We start from the raw sequence: 10,158 nt of genomic DNA, 5'->3' as shown, positions 1-10,158 counted from the left end.
CGGTTCTGGTATATCAGTGTGCAAACAAACACAGCTTTGATTATGGTGGCAGGATTAGGGTACACGGGCCATTACAACAGCAATAGGATTGTAACAGGGTGTTCTGTTACTGTGTGGGTATCCGCTGAGAGACACAGATCATTTCCATCCCTGTTTTATACAAAAATAGCTAATAAATAAATAAATAAATAAATAATAATCAAATAATAAGTGGTACGTGCTGATCTGGGATAGAGCCTCGCAGGTTTTCTGGCCAGCACCCTCGCCATACTCCTTGTGGTTGAGCAGCATATTTTTATTAGGGTGCTATTGGAACATTAAGTTATATTTCTAGTAATGAGGCATAATGCGAAGCAGTTGGTGTTTTGTCATGCATGGCTCAAGGTTGCCAGAAACCCCCTATGAACAAGGCACAGTAGATGGAAGTGCACACTAGCTTTAAGGTTTGTATTATATTTTTCCTTGCAGGTGAGGATTACAAAATGAGTCACAGAGTCACCGCTTTCCCTGTAAAGTTATTGCCAATGATGTTTGACTTGCTCTAATGTGCCATACTTGCTTAAGAACAACTTACGGGAAAGAAATATCAGTTATCTTATTTAGGAGAGCAGAAAACAAACAGCGACTTGAATAGACCTGTTTATTTCTTGGACTTAATCCCAAACCAGTATGACTGTCTGAAAACCAGCAAACCAGCAGCTCCGACCAGCATACGCCAGTGCTACTGTCCTAAAAGGATTGCAGGATTGTGCGTCTGAACAAAGAAGCAAAACAAAATGAAGTGCAGATGGAATCACTTGGAGGTGCTCTTACTGTAAGTTTTCAGGAATGCAGTATGTGTGCGGTGGCAAAGTGGATGATTATGTGCAGGTGCAGGAGTGATGCAGTGCGTAATTAAGGCAGAGGGTTGTAATCCAGTTGGAAAGTGTTTTTAATTATAATCCTGGTCTGGTAACCAAACAATAACTCCAGGCAATTCACAACAATGTGTAATGCACTGGAATAAATAAATGGGTTACAGTCCCAATTAATAAACACACGTATCTTTCTCACAATAAACAAACACGGTCACCAGTCCTGGGTGCGTGATACGAGTTTATGCCTGACAAAAGTGCTGTTCCGGGTTTTGTGCTGGCCCTTGGCGACAGCTCCGGACCGTGTTAGCCGTCTAATAATAACAAACAAGACAATTATAGTCAAACAAACAAAACACTCAGGTTTTATCGCTGGGTCTCTCACGGGTCCTTTCAGGTTCAAATCACAAACCAAAGCGAAGGAGCAGATTGCGTCTCTCCGTCCCCTTTTATGCCGTCACACATGACCCCTTGGTAAACGAGTGCAACCGCCCCTCCAATCCGCGACTGCCATCTCGTTTCCCTTCCGGGTCGATGAGTTAATGCACAGGAGTTCCGCCTCCTTTCTAGCTGGACGACTTCCCTTGAACCCTGGGAAAGAATTGTCAGGCCAGCCCGTCCAAGGTACTCTGTTGTCACTGCTTAGCACAGGTTGGGAGGGAGATTTACTACCAAGAATAATTGTATTTCTGTCACAGTGTCTACAAGCATTACCGCGCCAAACTGTGGTCCTGTCTTACCACAGATCTATAAACAGACAGCCTTAAGAGAAATTCTCTGTCTCTCTCTCTCTCTCTCTCTCTCTCTGGAGAAATGTATTCCCCAGATATTAATGTTTCTCATTAAATGTATTTAGGTTTCTTTTAGCATCTCTATGTTTAGCGCTATTGAGTATTTTAAAGTAATGGACACCTTTGGGGAAAGTACAGTACACAGGTTTAACTAAGTACATCTTATTCTGGATTAGCATGGTTTACTCCACAGATGCAGTATCATAAACTGCGATGCACTTTGGGTATTTTGACAGTCCAAAGTGTATAGCAGTTTATGATACTGCATCTGTGGAGTAAACCATGCTAATCCAGAATTAGTTTCTAATCTGCTTTAATTGCGGAACCTCACAATACTGCAGGAGAGTGTGGGATACTGGTGGTGTATCATTGACGGAATGGATTCAACAAAGTGTGTGATGGAAGAATACAGTCAACATGTACCGCTTTTATTGCAGTGTGAAAATGAACATGATTATGAGGCACTGTGCCTTATAATAGGAAACTGAAGCTTGGATTTGTCAGGCTGATTATGACAAAGAGATATGTTTTTCCCAGGATACACATATCATAAAGAAATAGTTTTGGAAAAAAAAGTTATCTGTAATAGTCATTATCATATGGAGCAATATTTTCCTGTGTGAAAAAAAATGTGGGTGTCATTCCCAACTGGGATGAAACTATTTATCGGATTTGGTTCAGATAGGACCAAAATAAATTATTCAAGTTTAACACAATGGTAGACGTGAAATATGAACTTATAAACTAAACAGCTGATCGACGAAGAGAAGGATCAAGACGTCTTGAAAGCTTGTGATTAGTTTTTGTTTCATCTATCAAACTAAACAGCATCTGCATCTGCTTAGCAAGGTGAGAAATGCTAGATTTCTCAACACAATGATTTGTTGTCTTACTGGGAGGGATTCAGGATGTCAAATTAAGTTTGTTGTGCTCTTCAAACTAGATTTATTGTGACCTCTGCACATAACACTTTCTTACAGGTTCTGCCAAATGGCTTTTTTTTTCTTTGTCTTTGCCAAGCAGTTCATTTCAAAGGGTTCCAGAATAAATTCACTTGCCATGAAGCTTGAACCCTTTGATGTCGCTTACAGCATGGTTGCAGTTAAGTATGTATAGAAACTCAGAGGCTCTGGAACACTGTAGCTAGTTCAGAAATGTAGTAGAAGCTACGATCTGAGCTTGTGTTCCATGTGAAGGTCAATGCCCTGCCTGTTAAAATCTTGAGCCAGGTGTAGATGTTTTCAGCTGTGACCTCTACTACGAGCAAAGCATGAAGGAATAGCTTTTGCAATGTAGCATTTTCATTTTCCAGGACAGTACATCTTGCTGGGAAAGTCACAAACATGTCAAAGCATTGGGAGAACGGGCACTCGGTCTGCTCAAGAGGACACCTGCTGGGCTGTAAAGAGGCAATTGGCTTGATGGAGGGATCGGAGGTCACCCACTGTCCTTCAGTCCTCCTGAGCAGATGTTGGGGATTGCTGTGGCGAGACAACGTGAATGGGCATTTTAAATTGTGGAGAAAAACACGCGTAAAATAATTGGGCACAGGCATACATAAAAAAAAAAAGTTTAGTAACCTTTTGCTCTGGTGTAGAGTTTTTTTCCATTTCCTGCTTTTTTTTTAAAGGAAAGATTAAAACTGATAGTGAAGAATAACAAGCACATATAAAAGCCTTGCAACCTTCTTTAATCAAGCTTACAACAACGATGTCCTTCTAAGGACACAATTCCTTTGCAAAGCACCTGGAGCAAAAACAGCAAACAGTTTCTCGTAAGAAACCCTCATTACAGATAGTCCAAGTATTAAAACGACCCAAGCCCTGGCAAACAAACCCAACTTTCTTGCCAGCAGCATTATACTGCAGTCAGGGCACATAGGTGCAATTTTGCTATGAAGCAATGCATTCATAAAATAAGATATAATGCTAGCTTTAATGAGCTTCAGCTCCAGTTCAATACAATCTGCACAGTTTTCCTACAGAAAAGGGTATACAAAACAACGTTATGAACCGATATGCATACACTGGCAATCCGTTGCAGCTACCAGGGTTATTGCTGTTGAAGTCAATTGTGTGCACTGTAATGTTCTGTTCATTATTACCATGCTTCTATAAAATTGACAACGAATACAGTATTAAAAAAAACTGTAAAACAATTCATAACCGCTGTAATAACTGCAGCACCGGGGGGAGGGAAGGAGACTGATACACACTATACAGCTTGCTCTGCGTGCTGCCAGTCCTGGCTACAGCTTTGTCCGTTCCAGCTTTCCTTTACCGGCTATATGCACCACGGAAGTCATGCCAACACAGCTGAATGGACTATAGCTTCTGTTGCCTTGTTACATGTTTATTTATAATTAATTAATCTAAACTGTACATCTTTTCGATCGTTGAGATTACTACTAACCTTTTAGCAAGTGTTCTAAGGAAAACAAACTAAAAAAAACAACGTAGGGGTACATATCAATCATAGATGAACAGATTTTTTTTTTTTTTTAAATCTGACAATGTTGCACTGAACAGTTTTCCCGATGCTGTAGTAAAGCTGCCTTGTGTCACACATATTAATCCCGCAATTGTTGTCAGTTGTAATTTTTTGTCATTTGTATTATCCGACTGACTAGAACCAATAGCAATTCAGAACAAATTCTACTGCCGATCCCACAGCCCCCCCCCCCTCCTTTCAAAGGACCGCCGCCACTAGGCCTACAAGTTTAGCACAGGAGTTGAAGAATGAACATTACATTTTTTACTCGAGAGAAAAATCGTTTTTGTGCAGCTTCTGGCAGTACAATAAAACCCCCCTTGTGCGTTTGAATATTAAAGGTCCTGCCCATTGTCTTGGCGTTTGAGTCACCTCATCTGAATGACAAAAATGCAGTTCTGCCAGTGCAGCAAACCGGAATACATGCATCACATGTAATTAATAAGAGACGCATCATCTACCATAACTTCATTTTAACTGGGCAGAGAACCGGCACCTCGCAATTCGTGTTTTATAGTTTTGTATCCTTAATAATAATAATAATAATAATAATAATAATAATAATAATAATAATACATTTTGGGAGATGGCGAAAGGTATGAAGCACATTCGCAGGGTAATATCCGGCACGGTCAAGTACAATTTGACGGTGGAGATCGCTGAAGAGGACGGGACCTCGGTGTCAGTCTCGGTACGGGCGTCGGACACGGTGCGCGATCTCCGCATGAAGTTGGTGAGGAAGGGAGTCACGTCCTGGAAACACAAGTTCACGTACAAAGGCAGACAGCTGGGCGAAAACGAGGTCTTTAAACACACCGGGATTAGAAACGGAGCGCACCTTGTTCTAAGGAAAGATGGTAGTTTATTTATTTAATAATAATATTAATGGCTTTACCATACCTCTCTGGGCCTTGCCATGCTTAACAGTGCTTTATTACCCTTTCACTATTCATTATGAGACTCTTTGCTATACTTCTACCATGGGTAACGTGTGTAAGAGTTTGCCAGCTACATTAATTATATCTGGCTGCAAACTTTCTTATCTTGAATAACAGGTCTGCCCAGTGCAGTTCTAGCAAGTCATGTGATTCTTACTGACAGGTAAAGGCTATTTACTGGCAATGACATTACTTTCTATGGACATTACTATCAGACAATAGTACAGTGGTTGTACTGGTTCAGCGATTCGATGGCTTTTGTTATCCTTAGTTTAATATTTGTTAATGAATATTTTTTCTTCAAATCGTTTGTTAACTTGCAGCTAGGGTATTTATTCCAAACCTTATAATAAGAACATAAGAAGAACATAAGAAAGTTTCCAAACAAGAGGAAGCCATTCGGCCCATCTTGTTCGTTTGGTTGTTAGTAGCTTATTGATCCCAGAATCTCATCAAGCAGCTTCTTGAAGGATCCCAGGGTGTCAGCTTCAACAACATTACTGGGGAGTTGGTTCCAGACTCCCACAATTCTCTGTGTAAAAAAAGTGTCCCCTATTTTCTATTTTGAATGCCCCTTTATCTAATCTCCATTTGTAACCCTTGGTCCTTGTTTATTTTTTCAGGTCGAAAAAGTCCCCTGGGTCGACATTGTCAATACGATTTAGGATTTTGAATGCTTGAATCAGATTGCTGCGTAGTCTTCTTTGTTCAAAACTGAATAGATTACATTCTTTTAGCCTGTAATGTTATTATATGATATGGGTGGGCCCTTAAACTAAACAGATGACTACATATATACATCAAACTGACAGTTTAAACTTTGATCATATTACTACAGGAAACTCCAATGTCTCTACTCCGGCTTTGTCTTATAACACAAAATAATGTTGTTAGTTTTTGTTTCCTGTCATTTTGGTTTTTTCTAGAAGACATCGAGGATAGCGATAAGTGACAGCACCTCCATAAACCGTGAGTCTGCATGGGGACCTTTGTGAAAAGGTAACTATTTTTATTTATTTTTTCACGGATCTGCCAGATCCATATCACCTTCCAGCACCTTGTGGAGTCTATGTCACAAAGCTGTGATTACCAGTCCCAGCAAAGTGGCTAAGCTGTGTATGCAGGACTGTTAAACAGATTCACTTGCCGTTGCTGTGGTTTCATAGTTTTGTTATTTATTCCTATAAAATAAAAGATGCTTCATTTATAGGTTTGGGGGCTGCCAAGAATTCCTAAAGAGGAAGAAGCGAGCAAAATGGCATTCGGTTTCACTCAAGCACGAAGTGGACAGCTATAGAAGCCACACTAGGGGTCCTGGAATGCAAACAGGCCTGTGCTACAATTCTGTTCGATAGCAGGGATGATTGAGTCACATGTCAGCCCAGTGACGTCTTCCAGTGGTTGTCAGGATGCCTGCCAGAGGACCTCGCCCAAGCCACAGCCGCGGAGACAAGGTGAGATGTGGAGGCTGTTTTGTTTCCTGTCCAGCTGAGGCACAGGCAGAGGTTTCCAGGGGTGATCATTATAAAGGTGCTGACTGTGACCCGTCCATCTGTGCACTAGAAACTCCTCTCACTGCTCTCCGAACAGCAATCTCATGGGAGATGAGTTCTGATTGCTTTGGGTTGGAATAGTCTAGCCCCTGTAACTCTGTGATGTTTACTACATAGGCAAACAACCAATATGGGACTTACACAGGGGCTGGACAGAATAATAGAAACTGGGGTGAACAAGAGTTTTTCAAGTTCAGAATTTAAATGAATGGTTGAATATTCTTTCGTTTTGAATATTGAAGTATTGTGCCATATTAAAAGACTAATAATACAATCTAAGGAGTAAAAATAACCCTAGTACCCAATCAAATTACAGAAACGAGACCACACTCGTTTGTACAGTATAATGGGTGTTATTTATTTCAGACTTCATTTATTGATTTTTTTTTTTATCACTTATAAATTCTGAATGTGAACATGGTCATTTTTGACACCAAATACCTTTCCAGTTAAATATTTACATGAAATCCCTGTAATATATAAAAGCTGCATCGTCATGTTGCAAAAACATCCCGGTGGTATGAAGCCCTAGTATTGATTCCAGCCTCATTGTGTCGCCATTGCCAGTAATTCTCTCATTTCTTCTGGGAAATAATTATAATGATGTTCCAAAAGTGTGATATATGCTTTTGAGGTGTCATAACAATACAATAAAATAAAAGATGCTTCATTTATAGGTTTGGGGGCTGCAAAGAAGTCCTAGAGAGGAAGAAGCGAACAAAATGGCGTTCGGTTTCACTCAGGCACGAAGTGGACAGCTATAGAAGCCGCACTAGGGGTCCTGGAATGCAAACAGGCCTGTGCTACCATTCTAAAGTGAAGCCATGCCAGGTATTCACTTTGCTGTAAACCACCTAGTTGTTTTTTCAGAACACTATTAATAACAATAACATGTCATCAATTGCCACAAGCACCAGGATATACCTTCTGCACCCAGCCCTGCAAACACATTGGGAGACATGAAATATGTACAGAACTATCATCTTCTTATAGTGATTGTATCTCACTGAAAAAATGAATTCCATTAATGTCCTGTTCATCAGGGAAACGGTCTCCACCCCTTCAGGACCTTCTTTCCTGTCAGGAACCAACCAGCTGCTTCCTTTTAATAACTGACGTGCTTTGCAGCCAGTAAGAAGACCCCACTGAGATGATACTGTTTACCAAGTGCTGTCGTTTTTTCATCTTTCAAAACTGCACATTTGAGACCTGTACAGAGAATGAAAGTGCAACACAATGATTTGGTTCGCTACAACCATTTTAATGATGCGCAAGAGTGAATTCCATAAAACAACGGAGGAAACAGGGTCCAAATTCCACTTCTATGCAAGGAAAGAGCAGTGTTTTATTTTAAGCTCTGGGTGCAATTCACACAAAGCACCACAAGATGGCAGTGTAAACTCTGCTGTGGGACTTTGAAGCGCCAGCACAAGGAATCAGGCAGGACAAGCACAGACTAAACAGAACAGGGTGCTCCAGCTGCTGAAAGTTAAATGAGCTGAGAAATAAACGCTGGTTGTAAAGAGGAGGTTCTGCATTACTTAACAATGTCTTTATCGCCTATTAATCTTGAGCTGCTAATGCGCTGAGGTTGAGGTTTACTGCCTGTGCAGTTAGCATGGGTTCAGTCAAGCCCCCTGGAGGTCTCATTTACACCTGAATCATGAACGGGAGAGAAGCTCCTGACATGTTTACCCACAGCGGGCATGTTTTGTTTTCCTTTGTTTTTACTTGAAAGCACCTTTTATTTCACTGTTTATGCAATGTAATGCTTGTACGTTATTAGCTGCACCTGTTCTCTACCTAGTTCTTCTGTTCCCCTTAAATCAATTAAAATGGTGAAACCTAACAATTCCCTAAATGTCACCTGTGTAGGTCTCAGGTGTGCTAGGGTGCTTGCATTTTTATGAGGCTGTGTGGTCCAGTGGTTAAAGAAAAGGGCTTGTAACCAGGAGGTCCCCGGTTCAAATCCCTCCTCAGCCACTGACTCGTTGTGTGACTCTGAGCAAGTCACTTAACCTCCTTGTGCTCCGTCTGATGCATAGTTCACACACCTTAGTCTCTGTAAGTCGCCTTGGATAAAGGCGTCTGCTAAATAAACAAATAAATAAAAATGATGCCTGGTACCAGACTGACCAGCTGTTTTCTGTAAAAACGGCTTGCTCTTCATTCCTTTGTGTAATGTGCTTCACTTTGTTCTGCATAGGCTGCGATTTGATACCCATAAATTGAACCCTTTCAGGCACCCGTGTTCATTTATTTTTAAACTGGCTTGTGTTTGATCTGTTTTATTACAACTGGTAGTCCTAAAGCGAAGTGACCGTTCTGGTCGGAGAACTGCTGGTGCCATGGCAACAAGAGCAGCGCTCACGTTAAAAACCGGATGCAAAGTAGGAAAAATTATGTTTTGATACACATGAAAAAAAAAGTGGCACTGAAAGTACATTTCTATATTCATTGTAAATTATACAATGTATTAAAACCGCATGTTGTGGTGTTATCTGTTTTTATATCTGTACAGGCTTATTATATAATAAACTGAAATACCTGTTTACAATGTTTTGTGCTGTATTAAAAATAATATATATATATTTGAAAGAATTTTTCACAACAGTGTGTCTTACTGGCATTTCCTATCGGTGCGCAATTGGACAAGCGCTGCCCGGGTGGGGGGGGGAGGGGGAAGGGGGGAGGGAGGGAGAGCTTGGTTGGCCAGGGTATCCTCGGCTCACCGCGTACCAGCGACCCCTGTGGTCTGGCCTGTAAGCTGCCCAAGGCTGCGTTGTCCTCCGACGCTGTAGGTCTGGGCGGCTGCATGGTGAGTCTGCAGTGTGTAAAGAAGCGGGCGGCTGACGGCACATCTTTGGAGGACAGCGTGTGTTCATCTTCGACCCTCCCGAGTCAGCGCAGGGGTGGTAGCGGTGGGCTGAGCCTAAAAATAATTGCAAGATCTACTGTTATCTCTCATCTCCACTAGAGCGCCATCATTAACAGAACAAAGCAGTGAAATCCTGAAATTGAATCGCACTTTTTTAGTTGTTTTTTAGTGAGATCTGTGAAGAATATATCCCATGAGCTGTAATGACCTCCCCCCCCCACACACTCACACTCACTAAAAAAACAACAGCTATAACAGCACAAACTCCAAAGGGACTGGCATGAAAACCTGTAACCCTTTTCTTTCCTCTAACGAATGTCTTTTTATTTTGAATGATTTTAATGTAACCTTTCCCGAATGCTCTTCAGTGGCAATGCACAGATTCTGAACACCAGTACTGGTATGAAATACAGGGAGGATTGCACCTAGAATTTTTTAACAGTATTTTTATAACCCTGTGCAGTACCATACTGTTATGGTGGTACCGCTACAATATCTAGACTACTGTGTAATATACGCTCCACTCCATTGTGTTGCTATTTCTGGTAATGTTGGGGTCTGCAAACGGCACTGCTAAGACTTAAGAGTCTGGTACTCAGCTGATGCAACTGCAGGCTCCAGCGTCTCTTTCAGGCATATGTTACAAACAAACAC

General features: G+C 41.2%; 1 long non-coding RNA gene across 2 annotated transcripts; it reads left to right on the top strand.

Moving 5' to 3' along the window:
* Positions 1-4,471: 4,471 nt before the first annotated feature.
* On the top strand, positions 4,472-9,215 carry LOC117401383 (uncharacterized). 2 transcript variants are annotated; one of them, XR_004544339.3, is made up of 4 exons: positions 4,472-4,992; positions 6,000-6,072; positions 6,284-6,527; positions 7,304-9,215. It is a non-coding gene; the product is annotated as an uncharacterized LOC117401383 (long non-coding RNA). The 2 variants fall into 2 exon arrangements; XR_009319848.1 differs by having other exon boundaries at positions 4,472-6,072.
* The last annotated feature ends 943 nt before the right edge of the window (positions 9,216-10,158 follow it).

This window comes from Acipenser ruthenus, chromosome 47 (genome assembly GCF_902713425.1).
Source record: "Acipenser ruthenus chromosome 47, fAciRut3.2 maternal haplotype, whole genome shotgun sequence".
Taxonomy (NCBI): Eukaryota; Metazoa; Chordata; class Actinopteri; order Acipenseriformes; family Acipenseridae; genus Acipenser; species Acipenser ruthenus.
The sequence above is the reverse complement of the archived record's forward strand: the minus strand, read 5'-3'. Positions and strand labels throughout refer to the sequence as shown.